The following is a 19024-nucleotide window of genomic DNA, read 5'->3' on the forward strand; positions in this document are numbered from 1 at the left end:
GTTAACAATAGTAGGATATACTTAAAGGGGTTGTGTGGCATTTTACTATTGATGACCTATCCTGTGTGTAGGTGATCAATATTTTTTGGGGGGGACTAACACCTGGCACCACCGCTGATCAGCTGTATGATGAGACGACACGTGCTGTCTCTCTTCCTGTGTGGCACTATTTTCTAGATCAAATAACATAGATATCTGCAATCAGAGGAGGAATAGAGAAGGGAGATGGCACGTGCGCACTGGACGCATTGTCTTCTCAGACAGATGATCATCGTGGTTGCCGGGTGTTGGTCCACCACCAATCTGATCTTGTGTACCTATCCCTGTGGATAGGTCATAAATATGAAAAGGCTGGACAAACCGTTTTGCATTTTTTAGGCCCTGAATAGTGTTGTGATTTGTGTTAGGTTATTTGTGTTTATATTTTTTAGAACATATAGTCAGGTCCATAAATATTGGGACATTAACACAATTCTAACATTTTTGGCTCTATACACCAGCACAATGGATTTGAAATGAAACAAACAAGATGTGCTTTACCTGCAGACTGTCAGCTTTAATTTGAGGGTATTTACATTCAAATCAGGTGAACAGTGTAGGAATTACAACAGTTTGCATATGTGCCTTTTACTTGTTAAGGGACCAAAAGTAATGGGACAATTGGCTTCTCAGCTGTTCCATGGCCAGGTGTGTGTTATTCCCTCATTATCCCAATTACAATGAGCAGATAAAAGGTCCAGAGATCATTTCAAGTGTGCTATTTGCATTTGGAATCTGTTGCGGTCAACTCTCAAGATGAGATCCAAAGAGCTGTCACTATCAGTGAAGAAAGCCATCATTAGGCTGAAAAAACAAAACAAACCCATCAGAGAGATAGCAAAAACATTAGGCGCGGCCAAAACAACTGTTTGGAACATTCTTAATATGAAGGAACACATCGGTGAGCTCAGCAACACTAAAAGACCCGGAAGACCATGGAAAACAACTGTGGTGGATGACTGAAGAATTCTTTCCCTGGTGAAGAAAAAACCTTTCACAACAGTTGGCCAGATCAAGAACACTCTCCAGGAGGTAGGTGTATGTGTGTCAAAGTCAACAATCAAGAGAAGACTTCACCAGAGTAAATACAGAGGGTTCACCATAAGATGAGGCCAGATTAGAGTTTGCCAAACGACATCTAAAAAAGCCTTCACAGTTCTGGAACAACATGCTATGGACAGATGAGACCAAGATCAACTTGTACCAGAGTGATGGGAAGAGAAGAGTATGGAGAAGGAAAGGAACTGCTCATAATCCTAAGCATACCACCTCATCAGTGAAGCATGGTGGTGGTAGTGTCATGGTGTGGGCATGTATGGCTGCCAATGGAACTGGTTTCTTGTATTTATTGATGATGTGACTGCTGACAAAAGCAGCAGGATGAATTCTGAAGTGTTTTGGGAAATATACTCATATTCAGCCAAATGCTTCAGAACTCATTGGACAGCCCTTCACAGTGCAGATGGACAATGACCCAAAGCATACTGCAAAAGCAACCAAAGAGTTTTTTAAGGTAAAGAAGTGGAATGTTATGCAATGGCCAAGTCAATCACCTAACCTGAATCCGATTGAGCATGCATTTCACTTGCTAAAGACAAAACTGAAGGGAAAATGCCCCAAGAACAAGCAGGAACTGAAGACCGTTGCAGTAGAGGCCTGGCAGAGCATCACCAGGGATGAAACCCAGCGTCTGGTGATGTCTATGCGTTCCAGACTTCAGGCTGTAATTGACTGCAAAGGATTTGCAACCAAGTATTAAAAAGTGAAAGTTTGATTTATGATTATTATTCTGTCCCATTACTTTTGGTCCCTTAACAAGTGGAGGCACATATGCAAACTGCTGTAATTCCTACACAGTTCACCTGATTTGGATGTAAATACCCTCAAATTAAGGCTGACAGTCTGCAGGTAAAGCACATCTTGTTTGTTTCATTTCAAATCCATTGTGGTGGTGTATAGAGCCAAACATGTTAGAATTGTGTCGATGTCCCAATATTTATGGACCTGACTGTACATGCTAAAATGTTTTTTATTTTTATGTTGTTTTTTGTTTGTAACCCTTCTGTACTGTAATTGCCATTTACATAGTTTTAATGTTGGCTTACAAACCAGAATATGGATTATAAAAAGTTCTAATAAAATGCCAATTACATACTCCTATTATATAGAATATTGATGCTCCAACTGCATCCCTCCAGCTGATTTTTAACTACAACTACCACCATGGCCTTGTGATGCCTGATACATGTTGTTTGTTTTCCGACCATAAGGAGGTATTGATGGTATTAACAGGCCAGATACAGACGGACAGAATATCAGCTCTTGGTTAGCTCTTTGAATGTGTATACCTGGTTTAGTGCAGGACAGTAGTGTTGAGCGCGAGTATTCGAATATCTAATTTTTTTCGCGAATATCGGCACTTCGCTAATTCGCGAATATTTCGAATATAGTGATATAAATTTGATATTTCGAATATTCTTTTTTTTTTTTTATTGTTATATTTTTTTCTTTCCCACTTCCCTAAAGTTGTTCTTACCTGTCCTTTGGATTCCTGGCTTCCTGGCTGCTCCAGTCAGTGCCCGTTGCCGCTTCTGCCGACTTCCGTGCTCATGGAGCGTCCCCATCACCATGGGAACGTCTCCATATACTAGAATGTACTGTCGGATTTGAGAATTACGTTGAAATCGCAATTCGATTATTTCAAGCTATAATAATCGAATTTCGATTGTAACTTAAAGGCTACTCTCCTATTGAAATAGCAATGCGATTAATTCAAGTTATAATAATCGAATTTCGATTTTAACTTAGCACTGCTATATTCCATATTCGTTAATTCTAGCCTAATATGGAATATAGCAGTGCTAAGTTAAAATCGAAATTCGATTATTATAACTTGAATTAATCGAATTGCGATTTCAACTTGGACCTGGTTTACTATGGTTGGCTTGGTAGAATTAGCGAATATGACGAATATATTCGTTATATTCCACAAAACGAAGATAACGAAGTATTCTGCATCTTCGTTTTAGCTACCTATTCGTCAACTTCGCTAATTCTAGCAATCATATAGGAAAGTTTACTATAGAGACAGCTAAGTTTAATTCGCTATGCGATTATATTACTGCTTTAAAAAAAAAAAAAATAGAATAATTATAATACCTGATAATTATTATAATTATACTATTTATAAAAAAAGCATAGCGAATTAAACTTAGCTGTCTCTATAGTAAACTTTCCTATATCATTGCTAGAATTAGCGAAGTTGACGAATAGGTAGCTAAAACGAAGATGCAGAATACTTTGTTATCTTCGTTTTGTGGAATATGACGAATACATTCATTATATTCGTTTTGTGGACTATAACGAATACATTCGTCATATTCGCTAATTCTACCAAGCCAACCATAGTAAACCAGGTCCAAGTTGAAATCGCAATTCGATTAATTCAAGTTATAATAATCGAATTGCGATTTCAACTTAGCACTGCTATATTCCATATTAGGCTAGAATTAACGAATATGGAATATAGCAGTGCTAAGTTAAAATCGAAATTCGATTATTATAACTTGAATTAATCGCATTGCTATTTCAATAGGAGAGTAGCCTTTAAGTTACAATCGCAATTATTTAAATCGCATATTAATCACGATAACAAGAATAATGACGAATATTCGATTTCGACGAATATAAAACGAATATTCTATCGAATATTCGCTAATTTTGTCGAAATCGAATATGGCACCTGCCGCTCATCACTACAGGACAGCTCCAAACTCCAAGCAATGTTCTAAAAATAGTTTCCCATTTGGCATTAGTCTCAAAAAATAAACATCAGTAATGTATTTTTTGTGGATTTTAACAAATAACATTGAAGGTGACAATACAACATTAGAAAACAATATGTGATCTATGCAAGCTCACTGTATATAGTACACACAGCTCTTTTTATTTTAAAAGCAGTACTTACTTCGGAAATGTAGTAGTCAAATTATGTACTGTGGACAGTCTGGATGACCCAGAGGACTTGGATGTTGGAGGAAGTAACACTCCTGCGTTTTTTTCCCCAGCCAGTAGTCCGGCCCCAACACCGGCTGAGGAGCCTGAACAACCGTCAATGGACCCGTCCACCATTTCAGAGGTGAGCCCAGAAATATCCCAGCAGCCTCAGCCCAGGCGTCGCAGGAATGTCCCACACTCTTCTTCTGGGCAACAGACTAGGGAGATGATTGATGCCCGAGTCATTGAGTTCCTTGCCCAGAGGAGGAGTGAGGGACAAGAGGAAGCTTTGCTGTGGGGGATGGCGCCGTTACTGAGGCGTGTTCCGACTGCAAGGCATAGTTTGTGTGTAGCACCAGTTGCTATGATTTTTTAAATGTTTGCATCCCCATACCAGGGAGACATTCTGACACAGATTAATAATTTACGTTGCCAAATAATGTCGGCACCCTCGCAGCATGCCCCCAGCTACACGCCACAACCACCCCATGGGCCACCTTGCCTTGTGCCAACTTATCGCGTGGCACAAGACCCCAACCAACCCTCTGCCATTCAAGTCATGTGGCCAGTTATTCAACTGTGGGTCAACTACCTGCTCAGGTTAGGCCCGTACCATCATTTACCCCTGTGCCCTTCAGCAGGGAATTATTTAATCTTTAAAAAATTTATAACAATTGTTGTTTTTATTTCTTGTTATTTATGTTCCTTTAATATTTTCCACAATTGTGTGCATTTTTGTATTTGGGAGGCCTGGGTTTAAGTAAATTTTTACATTAACAAATGCTATGTGTCTTTAATTTTTCCTAACGTTCAAGGATAGTGGCTCGATAATAACAATCACTATGGGACAGGGCTCAACACACAACTCAACTTTTTGATGGTGAAGAAGGAATACAGATTATATAGTCCGAGGAATAGGGTACAGTCAAAAGATCTGTTTGCACCGGGATCAATCTAACATAATATTGCTCCACACAAAAGGCACAAATATAAGAACCAACTAAGTGGGTTGAGTAAAATATTAATATTCAAGTGGTTGCTCAACCAACCACTTGGGTATTTACATTATCCTCCACCCACTTGGAATTGAGTGTTATTTTTTTTAAAAACAATATGATGTTACAGGATTATATGTAGAATGTGATATTTTGAGTGTGTTATATTATAGCTTGAGATCCTAATTATCACATTTCACACAAACTTGAAACATAATATAGACACATACAATACTTCAAGAAAACAAACTTTATTTTCTCACAAAAATGTAACATTCATAATCTATACTTGAGGTATTAGAAGATTTTTTGAACCATATAGCAAATTGAATAATGATGTTTATAAAACAATACTTTCATAAACATCTTTATTCTTTATATTGAGCTTGATTATGTTTTTGGTAGCCTGCAAGCCCAAGGGTGCTCATTCTCTTGCGAGTCCCTACACTCAACTACGACATAAATTACACAAGCTATCTTGAGAACAAAAACAAAAAAAACTATTGAGCACAGAAGAAACTAAACACTGCCCTCTGCCATGGCAAGGACCCCACTGGGTTGAAAAAGTAGTCTGCATAGAGTTCCCGAACTGCTATGCCTGCAGTCCTAGGTCGTCTATGCAGGATCCTATCCAAACCCAAACCTGGTGACGTAGGAAAATCTTCCATGTCAACAGAAGAGGAAGCCTCGTGAATCCTGGTGAAGTTGTGTAGAACAACACAAGCTTGAATCAGCAGGGTAGCATTCTCCGGATCCATCTGTATGGATGACAAAAACACCCTCCACTTGCTAGAGAGTAAAGATGGCCTTGCGGTTTGCCCGGCGGTCATTTCGCGGTGAACTCTGTGTGTTCGCGATTCGCCGAACATGCGAACATATGGAGATTTTTCGCGCCCGCCATATTCTTTTACATTGTTAAGAACTTTGACCCATGACACATCCATCAGGTGGTACAGGACAGCCAATTGAGACATTTCAGCACATGGACACACCCTCTACCCTATAAATAAACCTGATCTGGCTGCCATTTTACATTTAATGTTTTGCCAGTGTAGGGAGAGGTTGCTGTGTGGAGCAGGGACACCAAACACTAGCTAATGTTAGGGACACCAAACGCTAGCTAATAGGGCAACAAAAGTCTTTTTAAGGACTGGTATAGGTGTGCTAGCCTAGGGGCTAGGGGCTTACTAGGGTCATTTTTATATAGGGTAAGGTTCCAGACGGGTCGCTCTCATCAGGGCGGGTGGTCTGTGGTTAGGCTATCAGGGCCAGAATAGCACCCCCCCCCCCCCCCGTAGGGTAATATCAGGGACAGTTCTTTGCCCACCCTGTCCTTCAATACCACATCATCATCTAGCCCAGGGATAGATGTTTTTTGCTTTCGCTCCGGGATTCACGAATGTGCACTGGAATCCCCCCGGACTTTGTCATCTCATGTAATTTGATCTTACATCTTCACAAATGTGCATTCTAAGCCTTGTAAATATATATTGTTGTAATTTCCATGTTCACCAACAGGTGGCAGCAATGTGTTAGCAAGGACTTAGCTACAGTTTAGTGTTTCTAGACTGAAATAGTTTATTCCAGTTTAGCTCCCCCCTCTGTGAGCAAAGTGGGTTGCTCCCACATCCTGCCTCATGGGAGAGAAGGAAGTTAGAGTCACCCCTGCTTAGGGGAAGGCTGTGTGCGTGTAGGAGCTCCTAGATATAGGTAATCAAGCTAGGATCTTGTCTCGGCTGAGACATTGATCATTATCTCCAGCCTGAGCCCTGCAGTATCAGCTGGAAGAAGCAAGCAGACAACTCCAGTTCCAGGAAGAAGCATACCCTGTGAAGCTAACTGTGAGTCAAAGTCCAGAGACCCCAGGAGAAGCCATATTCCTCCTCAGCTAGTCAGTCCCCACACAGAAGTAGATAGAAAGTGCAAAAGCCAAATTCCTGCCACAGTTTAGAGCTACTAAGCAGACGTCCTTTCCTGCAAAGCTCCAGGTACATGAGAGAGCAGAAGCATAAATTCCTGCCAACCATTGCCAATACCTACTGGGACCAAAGACTAATGCTGTATCTTGCTTAAATGAAAGCTACAACCAGTAAAGACAAGTTTGAACTTTACTTGAGGTCTGGATCTCAATTACCGCTGCAAAATTCGTCCATTACTCCTACTAGCACCACACTCAATTTATTGCAAGTGAGCCAGGATCCAGGAGTCCAGCCGTACCCAGGTAGGAGACACCGGTGACACCATTACCACTACCATACAGAGACATTACACCACTCTGGCATTCCTAAACTGGGGCGTGAGTTATAACATCTTTGAAAGGGCCCTGCGACAGTACCCTGCGCACGCTGTAATTGGCGTCACAAACAAAACTATAGACTATTATACCCATATCCTGACCCACTGCATAATTTGGCGTCCGTGTAACCGTAGCACGGTCCTGCTCATAGCATAAGTGGTGTCACTGGAACAGGATCGGATTGAATTGTGTGCCTATCCCTGCCAACCGGATCCAACTGTGTCAAATTGCATGTTTCACAGTACTGCAAGATCTGAGGATTGTGCCAATACCCTGAAAAATTACTTTATTGCTTTGTTGCTGTTCCAGAAAGTGCTAAGGGTTAATTCACCATATTCACAAAATTGCGCAAAAATGCTGTATACGCCCCCCCTAGAAGCGGGAACTCTCAAGCCTGCCCACCAGGAACTTTGCAATGCGAGCCAAGGGAGAGCAGACTCCTCCCTCTGGGCTCCACCCTCACTTCCTGAACCCACCCTGGCACTTCTATCTAAGTGGGATCAGATGGCAATACAGGGAGAACTCGTCTACGAGGCTACTTTACCTGAGATCCGGGTCTCCCAGCTCGTGAAGAGAGCCGGCCCCTGCACGTTTGGAGTGTCCCTGAAGCCTGCGCATGCCACGACTGGTGGAGAGACAGACACCTGAAGCCCCAGATGACCACCAGGAGGCACCAGCCACCCGACATCGACATCAGGTAGGAGCAGTCGCTCTCCCTGAGGCCCAGGCCCTGTCTGAAGGTGCCCCTGCATCAGGCCCAGTGGATTGCAATAACCCTGGTAGGCCTAAGTCAGCTCCGCCACGCACACATACTGGAACTTCCACTCCGCCGCCCAGAGCCAACACCTCCAGAGTGGCATGCCTTAACCCAGAGGTCCCATTGGAATTCACTGCTCATGCCCAGATGGCCTGGGAATACAAATCGGCTGTTGAGGAATGGGTAAAGCAGGTCATAGATAACCCCCGGCCAGGAGACCCTAAGCTTATCAGACGCACTGGGACATTACTCTGGTTCTCAGCGTCGGATTTCTGCAGGACAATCATAGTGGGGAAGAAATATTTGTGGGCCGCCTGTCACGGGGCGCCAAAGGCGCACTCGGTCTCCTATCAGCCGCAGACCTGCTGCTTAGCTTCAGGAGCGAGGATCTGTGTTTGGCCTCGTTCCCAGGGCTGCTTTGCTAGCTGGGAGGCTCCTGCTCCTAGGTCTGCCTTGAGCACCGAGCTGATCACTCGGTGCTCGACTTGTCTGTCTGTCGGCCATGTGACGCTGGCCACGTCACATGACCCACAGACCCCACTATAAATACAGGCAGCCTGCTGGCCACAGGTTGCCTGTTAATTCTAGGTTCCTGGCTATTTGTTGGACTACTGAATACTCACCTGATCCTGTTCCCTGACGATCCTTTGCCTGCTTCTGCTGCACTGCGAATCCCTCCTGGTATTGTGACTTCGGCTCCCACCTGACTACTCTGTGCGGACTCCTCTGGTACTTCTCTACTCTCTTGGTATTTGACCCTGGCTTCTCCTGACCATTCTTTGCTTAACCCTTTGTACTGCGTAGCTCTCTTGGTTCTGACCCGGTCCGTTCTTTGTCTTGTCTGTCTTCCCTGCACATATCCTAAGTAAGGGATTGTCGTCCAGTTGTCCCCTGTCATCAGGGCTTGTGAGGCAAGTAGGCAGGGTCAGGGGTGAGGGTGGAGCGCAGTGATCACTATCTTTCCTCCTGTGTGTGTGTGGACTTGACCGTTACACCGCTGTTCTGTCAAGCGCCACTACCTACCCCAGGCCGGTCACAACCTGTACGCAGGGGATCAAGTGGAGTATACCCCTATGTGCTCCATCCAAGGCCCATTTTCTGTCGGTGTGACTCTGCTGGCCAAACCTTTCTGCAGGGAGAGTCCGCTGTTTGCAAGAAACTCAAGATGGCAGGTTGTGGTTCAAGGAACAGCCTCAGCCAGAACCTGAACCCCTCATCCCTGACCTGGCTGCACCACCAACACTACTGGTGGGCCAGATTAATAACTCTGTTCTCACATTCAACCCCAGGGTGCAGACATATGTTCTACCATGGAAGCACCCCCAGGCAACCCCAGTTTGCCTATCAGAACCCCTTCAGCCGGAGGTATTAACCGCCTCTGCACTGGCTAGGGATACCGGCTTGCAGCATGTCACAGCTGCATTCACCAGGCTGACTGCTCAGCCAACTCCAAAAGGACACCACCAGAGGGCAGTGGCGTACCACTACTGCTGCAACCCTGAGCTACCAGAAGCAAGAGCACCCCCTAATGCGCTTTAGTAGCTCAAGCAGTGAGGAAGACATGGATGTCCTTCTCTAAAATTCTCCTTTTCTAAAAAATGAAGGACTATTGGGAGCCACGTCATGGACTGTTCCTGACGGATGAGAACCCATTGGCATTGTTTTAATGTTTTCTTTTACAGGTTTCCCTATTTCAGTAAGGACTCCCTCCATCATCATTTAACCCCTCATGTCCAAGTTCACATTGTTTTATCCCCTTTCTCAGGTTACTTGATAGCCTTATGGAACTACGGTTCTAAATATGCTGCTATTTTATGTGTTTTTATATGCCATTTTATATCTCCCATTGGTTTACAATTAACTTTTATTGTCCCTGTAGATTACAATTGACTTTTTGCCTGTTTCCAGAGGATTCTAATTCAAGTATTTCAACTAAAGGGACTCAAGCCTTATTTCAGTACATTATTGCACTAATAAATTTGCACAGTTTTCCAAAAATCTTTACTGCAACATAAAAATCTTGCACCCAAAGAAAAGACTCAAATGTATACCTGAGCTCTTTGTGATCTCTATGTGACAGTATTGCACTAATTTCATTACCAGTTTACAGGTTATGTAACGTTCAAGTATTATATGCCCATTGTGTGTATTCTCTTTTAGGTGCCGCAATGTGACCTCATGCACTTATTGTGATAATTGCACTTAACTTTGCACTTAACCAGATGTGTAACAACTTACTCTTGTGTGCCTTACTTTACAGCTCTTGTTCTCTCACCCCTTTAAACAGACTGCCTATACGGACGCTTAATACTAATGGCCTACACCCGGTGTTATATACCCTCAGGTACCCAGGGTAGGACCAAGTGGTAAGTCCCGGCAGGTCTAGTAACTACACAGGCAACCCGCTGCTTCGGGAATGGTTAGAGTTTTCGACCCCTCCTTCCCGCTTGTTCCAGGAGTTTCATGGGATTATCATACCCTCCTCCTGTGACATTGCCAGAAGAGCATGCCTAAGGTATGGCGCCTCAAACCTTAGAGCCTTTTAGCTACCCATAGTCACCATAGTGATCGTGCTATAAGCCTTATATTTTGACTTTGGTGCAGAGAAGGGAATACAGGATAAAGCCACCATTCCATTTGCGGGCATTTCATTGCATAATAGCGGGACTACAGAGTAAAGACACCCCCATGCTTTTTTCTTTGGTGTTTACAGAGCTCAGAACACTTCAAAGTTAGTCAGTAGTGATTGCTTAATACAGACCTTTGGTTCACTGGTTATACAGAGAGGAAAACTGTTAATTAGGACACCCTACTCATGCGGGCAGGAACCTAGGGTAGCCGTTATATGTTTTGTCTTTGTATGTCATATGTGTAAAACATGCAGCACTTTGTATTTATTTGGGTACCCCAGAGCTTGTTCCTCTCCCTCCTAAGCATAAGCCGAGGGCGGCTTAACTCGAAGTAAGGGGGAATGTAACATCCCAGAGTTGTGTTACTAAACTCTTTTACCCCGCTACAATCTGTTAAAAGCATTTACTTTGTCATCTCATGTAATTTGATCTTACATCTTCACAAATGTGCATTCTAACCCTTGTAAATATATATTGTTGTAATTTCCATGTTCACCAGCAGGTGGCAGCAATGTGTTAGCAAGGACTTAGCTACAGTTTAGTGTTTCTAGACTGAAATAGTTCATTCCAGTTTAGCTCCCCCCTCTGTGAGCAAAGTGGGTTGCTCCCACATCCTGCCTCATGGGAGAGAAGGAAGTTAGAGTCAGTGTGCCAGCCACCCCTGCTAGGGGAAGTCTGTGTGTGTATAGGAGCTCCCAGATATAGGGAATCAAGCCAGGATCGTGTCTTGGCTGAGACATTTATCATCATCCCCAGCCTGAGCCCTGCAGTCTCAGCTGAAAGAAGCAAGCAGACAACTCCAGTTCCAGGAAGAAGCATACCCTGTGAAGCTAACTGTGGGTCAAAATCCAGAGACCCCAGGAGAAGCCATATTCCTTCTCAGCTAGTCATTCCCCACACAGCAGTAGATAGAAAGTGCATGTAACGGATCTCCTGGCACCCTGACTGGGTACCTCCGTTGATAGATGCTCCTAGTGCTTCCCAAGGGCTCCAAGCACTCAACTTGACACCATAACCACCACAGACCCCAGGAACCGCCGCCGCTGGACCCAAGACCGGGCTTCAGCTTCCAGTGGGTGAACCTCTCTTAAATCCAGAGAGCAGGAACTATGAACAAGCTTATACTCAGGGGAGTATTATGATATATCAATCCCCAAGAGTTTAGTTATCCCATCCCCCAAACATGAGCCAAAACTTCATGAAGGGGTAAAGCAGGTCTCTCTATTGAACACACAAGCATTGACTTATATACACATTTTCCAACAAGGGTACCACCCCCGTGGACCTGGTTGGGAACTGAGGACATAACATAGCAGCCAATCCTTTACACAAAAACTATACATTCAACAAACACAATGTCATTGTCTGTGACACAATTAACAAACACAATAGCTTTGCCTGTGACGCACTCAACATAACAAATACAGAATAGGCATTGTATTTGACGCAATCAACAAAATACAATTACCAAAACACAATGGGCTCTGCCTGTGATACAATTACCAAACATAATGGGCTAACTTAATCACTCACAGGCAGACAACACACATTTTTCCCCAAAACACAGAAAACACCTCAAAACCCTACATATCCCCATAATATATCCATGGATAGCTCTGATTTGGGTGAACAACATATCCAAAATTCACCCAGATCCGAGCAGGGGTTCCCGAATTCCATGGAAGTCCCATTTGGCCGACCGCAAGCATGGCTTTCCTTCCCAAAACAGTTCCACAGATTTAGGCTGTGCGGCCGGTCCACCTTCTCCTTCAAAGTTAGTGTATGGGCCATAATCCTGAGGCAAGAGTCTGGCAAACAGGCCCCTCCAAAACCCAGTGGTGAGGCTATTTTTGCCACAGTGCAGAAGCCAACTTCCTGCCACAGTTTAGAGCTACTAAGCAGACGTCCTTTCCTGCAGAGCTCCAGGTAAATGAGAGAGCAAAAGCATAAATTCCTGCCAACCATTGCCAATACCTGCTGGGACCAAAGACTAATGCTGTATCTTGCTTGGATGAAAGCTACAACCACTACCATACAGAGACATTACACCACTCTGGCATTCCTAAACTGGGGCGTGAGTTATAACATCTTTGAAGGGCCCTGCGACAGTACCCTGCGCACGCTGCAATTGGCGTCACGAACAAAACTATACACCATTATACCCATATCCGGACCCACTGCATAAATTGGCGTCCGTACCACGGTCCTGCTCATTGCAGTAGGACATATGGTTTCTGATTTGGTGGTGCCGAGCACCTGATTTAGTGGCACGAGCACTTGTTATTGCCTAACACATCTATGCTTTTTGCTTAACTTTAATAATTTAATTTATTTTCATTTTGAGGGATATCTTTTCCATTCACACATCCGCAAAATGGGTCCGCATCCGTACCACATTTTTGCGGAACGGGTGCAGACCCATTAATTTTCAATGGGGCCGGAATCTGCTGTCTGCATCTGCATTTGCGGATCCGCACTTCACACCCGTGCTTCCGTTTCCGCAAAAAAATAACATGTCCTATTCTTGTCCGCAATTGCAGACAAGATTAGGCATTTTCTATTATAGCGCCGGCGATGTGCGGTCTGCAAATTGCGGAATGCACGTTGCCGGTGTCCGTGTTTTGCGGATCCGCAAAACACTTACGGACGTGTGAATCGACCCTCATAGTAAAATTATTAAAGGTTACGTTTTATCTTCATGTATATTCTAATGGATTGCCTTCCATGTACAATGTTATAATATACTTTCTATGTTAGAAAGTATATTATAGTGCATTTGTATTGTGCGGCATTTGTGCGCGGTTCTGCTGCGATACTGCAGGTATACAGAGGGAAAAGTATTATTGGAACAGATAATCTCTACTGGTGTGATATACCAGTCGTTTCCCCCAAAAAACTGATTGAAGCAGGGTGTTATGTACCAATATACTTTCTTTATAGTGCATTTGAGTAATGTATAGTGCATTTGCGCATGCGCATACGTGAAAATTATATTGCCGATATTTCGCATTGAAAAAAATTATGAATGGAGATCGCCAATTTGAATAATACATCTAGTATGTCACTGTCCATGTTGTGGGACTATTTGTGTACTTCTTTTTGGCTGCAAATATGAGCTGAAGGTTTTTCAGGTTCGCCTGCCATTAAAATGAATGGGACCCGCCGCGAACTTGCGGTTCGAGAACATTTGATCACGTTCGCGAACAGTCCCGGCAGATGTTTGTCCATCACTATTAGAGAGTATTCCGAAAGCGCACTCAACATACCGACGGGCATGAGTCAACCGATAGTTAAAAATGCGCCTCCTGACATCCAAACCACGCTTTGGGAAGGGGACGCATAACATGGTGAGTCAATGCAAACCCTTCATCTGCCACGGTGACAAATGGAGCCGGCGGACCTGCATATCTGGGCAGTCTTCTGGACTCTGGCACGGCAAGCTGGTTGGCACGAAGCCGCTCACTCATTCTAGAAGCACTAAAGATGCGAGCATCTGCTGTGCTTCCATAGGCTCAGATATCAAACATTATAAACCGGTAGTTACTGTCAGCAACAGCCATAAGCACTACCGAAGAATATTGCTTATAATTGAAGAATCGGGACCCTGAGTGAGGAGGCTTCTTCACACGGATGTGCTTGCCATCCATTGCCCCGATGCAGTTGGGAAACTGCGCAGAAAGATTGAAGGCCTCAGAAATCCGAACCCAATCGTCCGCCTTGGGCTGTGGCATCACTGTCTCTCAGAGTTAATGCCAGATGACATGGCAAGTGTGACGCACAATCTGAGAAATTGTTGAGGTTCCCAAAAGAAACTCAAAATGCAGGGATGCAAAAGAGTTCCCAGTTGCAAGAATTCTGTAGAAAAAAAGAAATAAAAACAATATCATGGTGGCTCAGTGGTTAGCACTGGTGCCTTGCAGCGCTGGGGTCCTAGGTTCGAATCTGACCAAGGAGAACATCTGCATGGAGTTTGTATGTTCTCCCCGTTTTGTGGGTTTCCTCCGGGTACTCCGGTTTCCTCCCACACTCGAAAGACATACCAATAGGGACTTAGATTGTGAGCTAATGTCTGTAAAGCGCTGCAGAATATAGTAGCGCTATATAAGTGCATAAAATAAATAAATAACAATAAATATCAGTAGCCAGCAAAAAAAAAAGGGAACATACTATACATGATTCCTCTAATGTTTGATATGAGACATGCGTTTAAACAATCAATGTCCATTCACAAAAAATACCATTACTAATATGAATTTGTGTGTATGAACAAAACACTAGCAGCAATTGGGGTGTGGGCACTACTCCCGCAAGCTATGTCACACCAACTGCGTTTACACCCTTTCCATGCAGAATGTATGGGCGAATTAACGATGATGTGAACACTCTGCATGATGATTACGTTAGCCGAACACAAATTGTAAACCAGTTCAAAATACACGACTACCTTTCATCTTGCCATGTTATGTGTCAGGGATTTTACCCAAAAATTTGAGATTTTACAATGGTCCAAACATATTATGGACAAAGAAAGGTAACTTCAGCAAACATTAGCACATGTCTAACACCAGCCATTTTCCCAAACATGTTCCTCATGACAGAAGCAGCGCACATTACTATTTTAACTATAAGTAAGATATTGCTTACCTCAACGTGACGATGAGCCTTTCCTCAGGAGAAATGCTGCGCGTCATATTGGTGTCCATGAAGGTAAGGACAGTATGTGGAGACGACAGCAAGCAATCAAATGTAGACACTGACATCCGACAGAATGAAAAAAAACTTCTCTGGACGCTGCCGAAGATCTTGGTAGAGGGTATGGAAGTGTCCTTTCCGGTAGCGTTGGGAAACAATGGGATGGACCCAAAATCGCCGCCTTCTACTCGGTTCCTCGTCCAACAAAAGGGAGCGCTGTCCCCATCACTGAGAAACAAGCGAGTGCAGTACGACCTCCTCCTCAGAGTTATCCACCATGGTGAAACCAAGACACAAAAAGGGAAAATCCAAGAACAGCTAAGCCAAGGAATCAAACAAACCTCTGTACCTTGTAAAGACTACAGAAAATAGCCACCAAACAAACTCAGGTGATTAAAATCACACTTTTTTACTTTCCTTCTTTTTGGCGGTCCGCAAAAAAAAAAGAAAAAAAAGGAAGACACACGGAAACAAAAACGGCAACGGATCCCAAATTTGAGGACCGCAAAAAAAAAAAAAACTGTTGTGTGTATGAGGCCTAAGTGTGTGTCCTGTGTAATGAATGTTGATGAGCCATTCGGGGGTGAATACATTTGCACTAGGTGCAATCATGTTGCATATCTGGAAGCCCAAATCTTGGATCTAAATAAGCAGCTTGAAATACTTAGGCCAGTGCACAAGAGAAAGGAAATTGTGGCACTCACCTTTGAATGTGAAAAACTTTCTTTATTCTTCCATTTTTAAAAACTGGGTCAGCGGGACAGACAACATAGAATGCAAATGTAAAAAATCGGCAACAGCCGTTTCGCACTTGTATGCGCTTCTTCTGGCCTCAGTCTGTATGTGAGTGCAAAGCAGCTCTTAATACCACACCTGGTGCTCAACCCGCCCACAGGTGAGGTTGTCACTCCCTATACTGGAAGGTTACTAACAGTAAAGACCGGAGTGCACCACATATATCCACAGACCCTTTCCACTAAAGAACGCCAACCTGGTGTCTAAAACCAACACAGAAAAACAATCTACAAAAACACTCCCATGTCCAATTTTTCATTAAGTCCCAGGGGTCCCATCGCTCCGGAACGGAGTATCCACCTTCCTTCTCTCCTCAGTAGTTCCCGCTCTCTGTCCCCCCTTGTGGAGGAGGTGGCACTACTTCCACTCCTGCAAACCTCAGGACTCTACGATCTCCACCGTAGGCCTCATTCACATGTTGTATCAGACAGGGCACCCCTCTGCCAGTATTTAAGGTATTTAGATGTTCACAGAACCTCTCAAACATACTGCGGATGGTTTTTCCAATATAGAATCTCCTGCATATACAAGATATTACATACACCACAAACTTCGTTCGGCAACTAATCAATGTGTTCACCCTGTGCCTCAAACCCCCAAAGGACAACACGTCCCACTGGGGGTTAAAGGCACAGAATGAACAGTTTCCATAGCGTCTATTGCCCTTAGGCTGAAAGCTGTTCAACCACATAGTCGCCCCATGGACAGTGAAGCGACTATGGACCAACCTGTCCTTCAGAGTATGACATTTTCTAAACGCAATTAACGGGCGAATATCCCTTAAACTCTCCAAGCTCTCGTCCTGCTTCAGCGACTCCCAGTGGGTCCTCACTACTTTTTTAATAAGAGCCGCCATCGGACTGAACTTAAATGAGAAAATGAAAGGTTTTGAAGTAATATGCCCTTCTTTCCTAACTTGTTGTCTTTCTGAGGATTTTTCTGAACTCACATGAGTAACCCTAGAAAGGGCCTCATTCAATAGGGCCGAGGGATAGCCGCTAGCAGACAGGCGGACCTTTAGGTCCAAAGCCTGTCTCCTGAAACCCTCCTCGGTCCCATTGATGCACCGCAGTCTGACAAACTGACCATAAGGGACAGCCTTTTTTACGTGAATCAGGTGGTAGCTAGAAAAATGTAACAGAGACTTAGCTGCCGTGGGCTTGCGATAGCCCTCGGCAACCAACTCTCCCCCCTGTGTAAATATGAGGACATCCAGAAACTTTAACCTGTCACTTCCATATTTGTATGTAAATTTCATGGCATTTACGGTGTAAAGATGTTTGATGAAATCCATAAATAGGACCTCCGTCCCTGACCATGCCATGAACACGTCATCCACATACCTCAGTTATAAACTTAATATACGGGAGGAAAGGGTTGGTTGTGGAGTAGATGTAACGATCCTCGAACCTTCCAAAAAATAAATTGGCAAAGGTACATGCGACGTACCAAACTTTTGAGTATACCAGGAATCTCCGAAGATGAAGGTATTAATTTTCCAAAACCAGGCCTAAACCTTCTCGGATAAAATTAAGGAAGGCTTCACAGAGAAGGAAGGTGGTGTTCTGTCCCCACATGAAGGCGAATAAAGGTGTAACTGATAATGACTGTGTGACTGTCCTACCTTCGTATCCAAGCAGTGGAGCAGACCGGACCGGCAGATGCTCAGGTTGGATGGACCCAGACGTAGACACGAGGATGCAATCAAACGTGGGTTTATTTGATCCAAAGCAGCAACATACAGTGATGTAATACAGTAATGCGGTAGCAGAGTAGATGCTGTCGCGTGGATGTCTTTCCTGAGGCTAACTGCTGGTCAAAAACGGATGCCTTCACAAGCCAAGGTGTGTATCTCCAGTCACACAGGAATGCAGCACTGAAAATGGCTGCAGGAAGTTACAAGGACCAAGGCTGCTTAAAACCACGTCCAGCAGAGAAAAACTTTAATAACAAGAACAAGGCGTGCAGCATACGAATTCCGGCCAGCAGATGGCAGCAGAGAACAATACATTGAAACAATATAGTAAAAGAAGAGATAATAATACAGTGTATGAATTAAAATTTGAAAGAACAGCACAGGTGGATACTCCGTTCCGGAGCGATGGGACCCCTGGGACTTAATGAAAAATTGGACATGGGAGTGTTTTTGTAGATTGTTTTTCTGTGTTGGTTTTAGACACCAGGTTGGCGTTCTTTAGTGGAAAGGGTCTGTGGATATATGTGGTGCACTCCGGTCTTTACTGTTAGTAACCTTCCAGTATAGGGAGTGACAACCTCACCTGTGGGCGGGTTGAGCACCAGGTGTGGTATAAAGAGCTGCTTTGCACTCACATACAGACTGAGGCCAGAAGAAGCGCATACAAGCGCGAAACGGCTGTTGCCGATTTTTTACATTTGCATTCTATGTTGTCTGTCCCGCTGACCCAGTTTTTAAAAATGGAAGAATAAAGAAAGTTTTTTACATCCGAAGGTAAGTGCCACAATTTCCTTTCTCTTGTGCACTGGATTCTTGAAGATATTGCCTGTCAACAGTGGCGTAGGGATCGCTATAGCAGCCATAGCAATGGCTATGGGGCCCTATGCCACTGGGGGCCCGGGTCGCCGGCTGAGGATTTAAAAAATAAAATAAATCATCTGTGGCGAGTGGGTGGCGGTATGATAAGGAACGGCCTTCCCCCTCCCCGATTCCCCCCCATAATTTGTGGCAGCGTCAGGTTATCATGGCAGCCATGACGCTACTGAAGTCCTGGCTGCCATGGCCACTTACTCTGCAGCATACTTACATGCGCTGTGGCCGCCCGGTGCTCCTTCTTGTAACTCGTCA

The sequence above is a fragment of the Bufo gargarizans genome, chromosome 11 (genome assembly GCF_014858855.1).
Source record: "Bufo gargarizans isolate SCDJY-AF-19 chromosome 11, ASM1485885v1, whole genome shotgun sequence".
Classification (NCBI taxonomy): domain Eukaryota; kingdom Metazoa; phylum Chordata; class Amphibia; order Anura; family Bufonidae; genus Bufo; species Bufo gargarizans.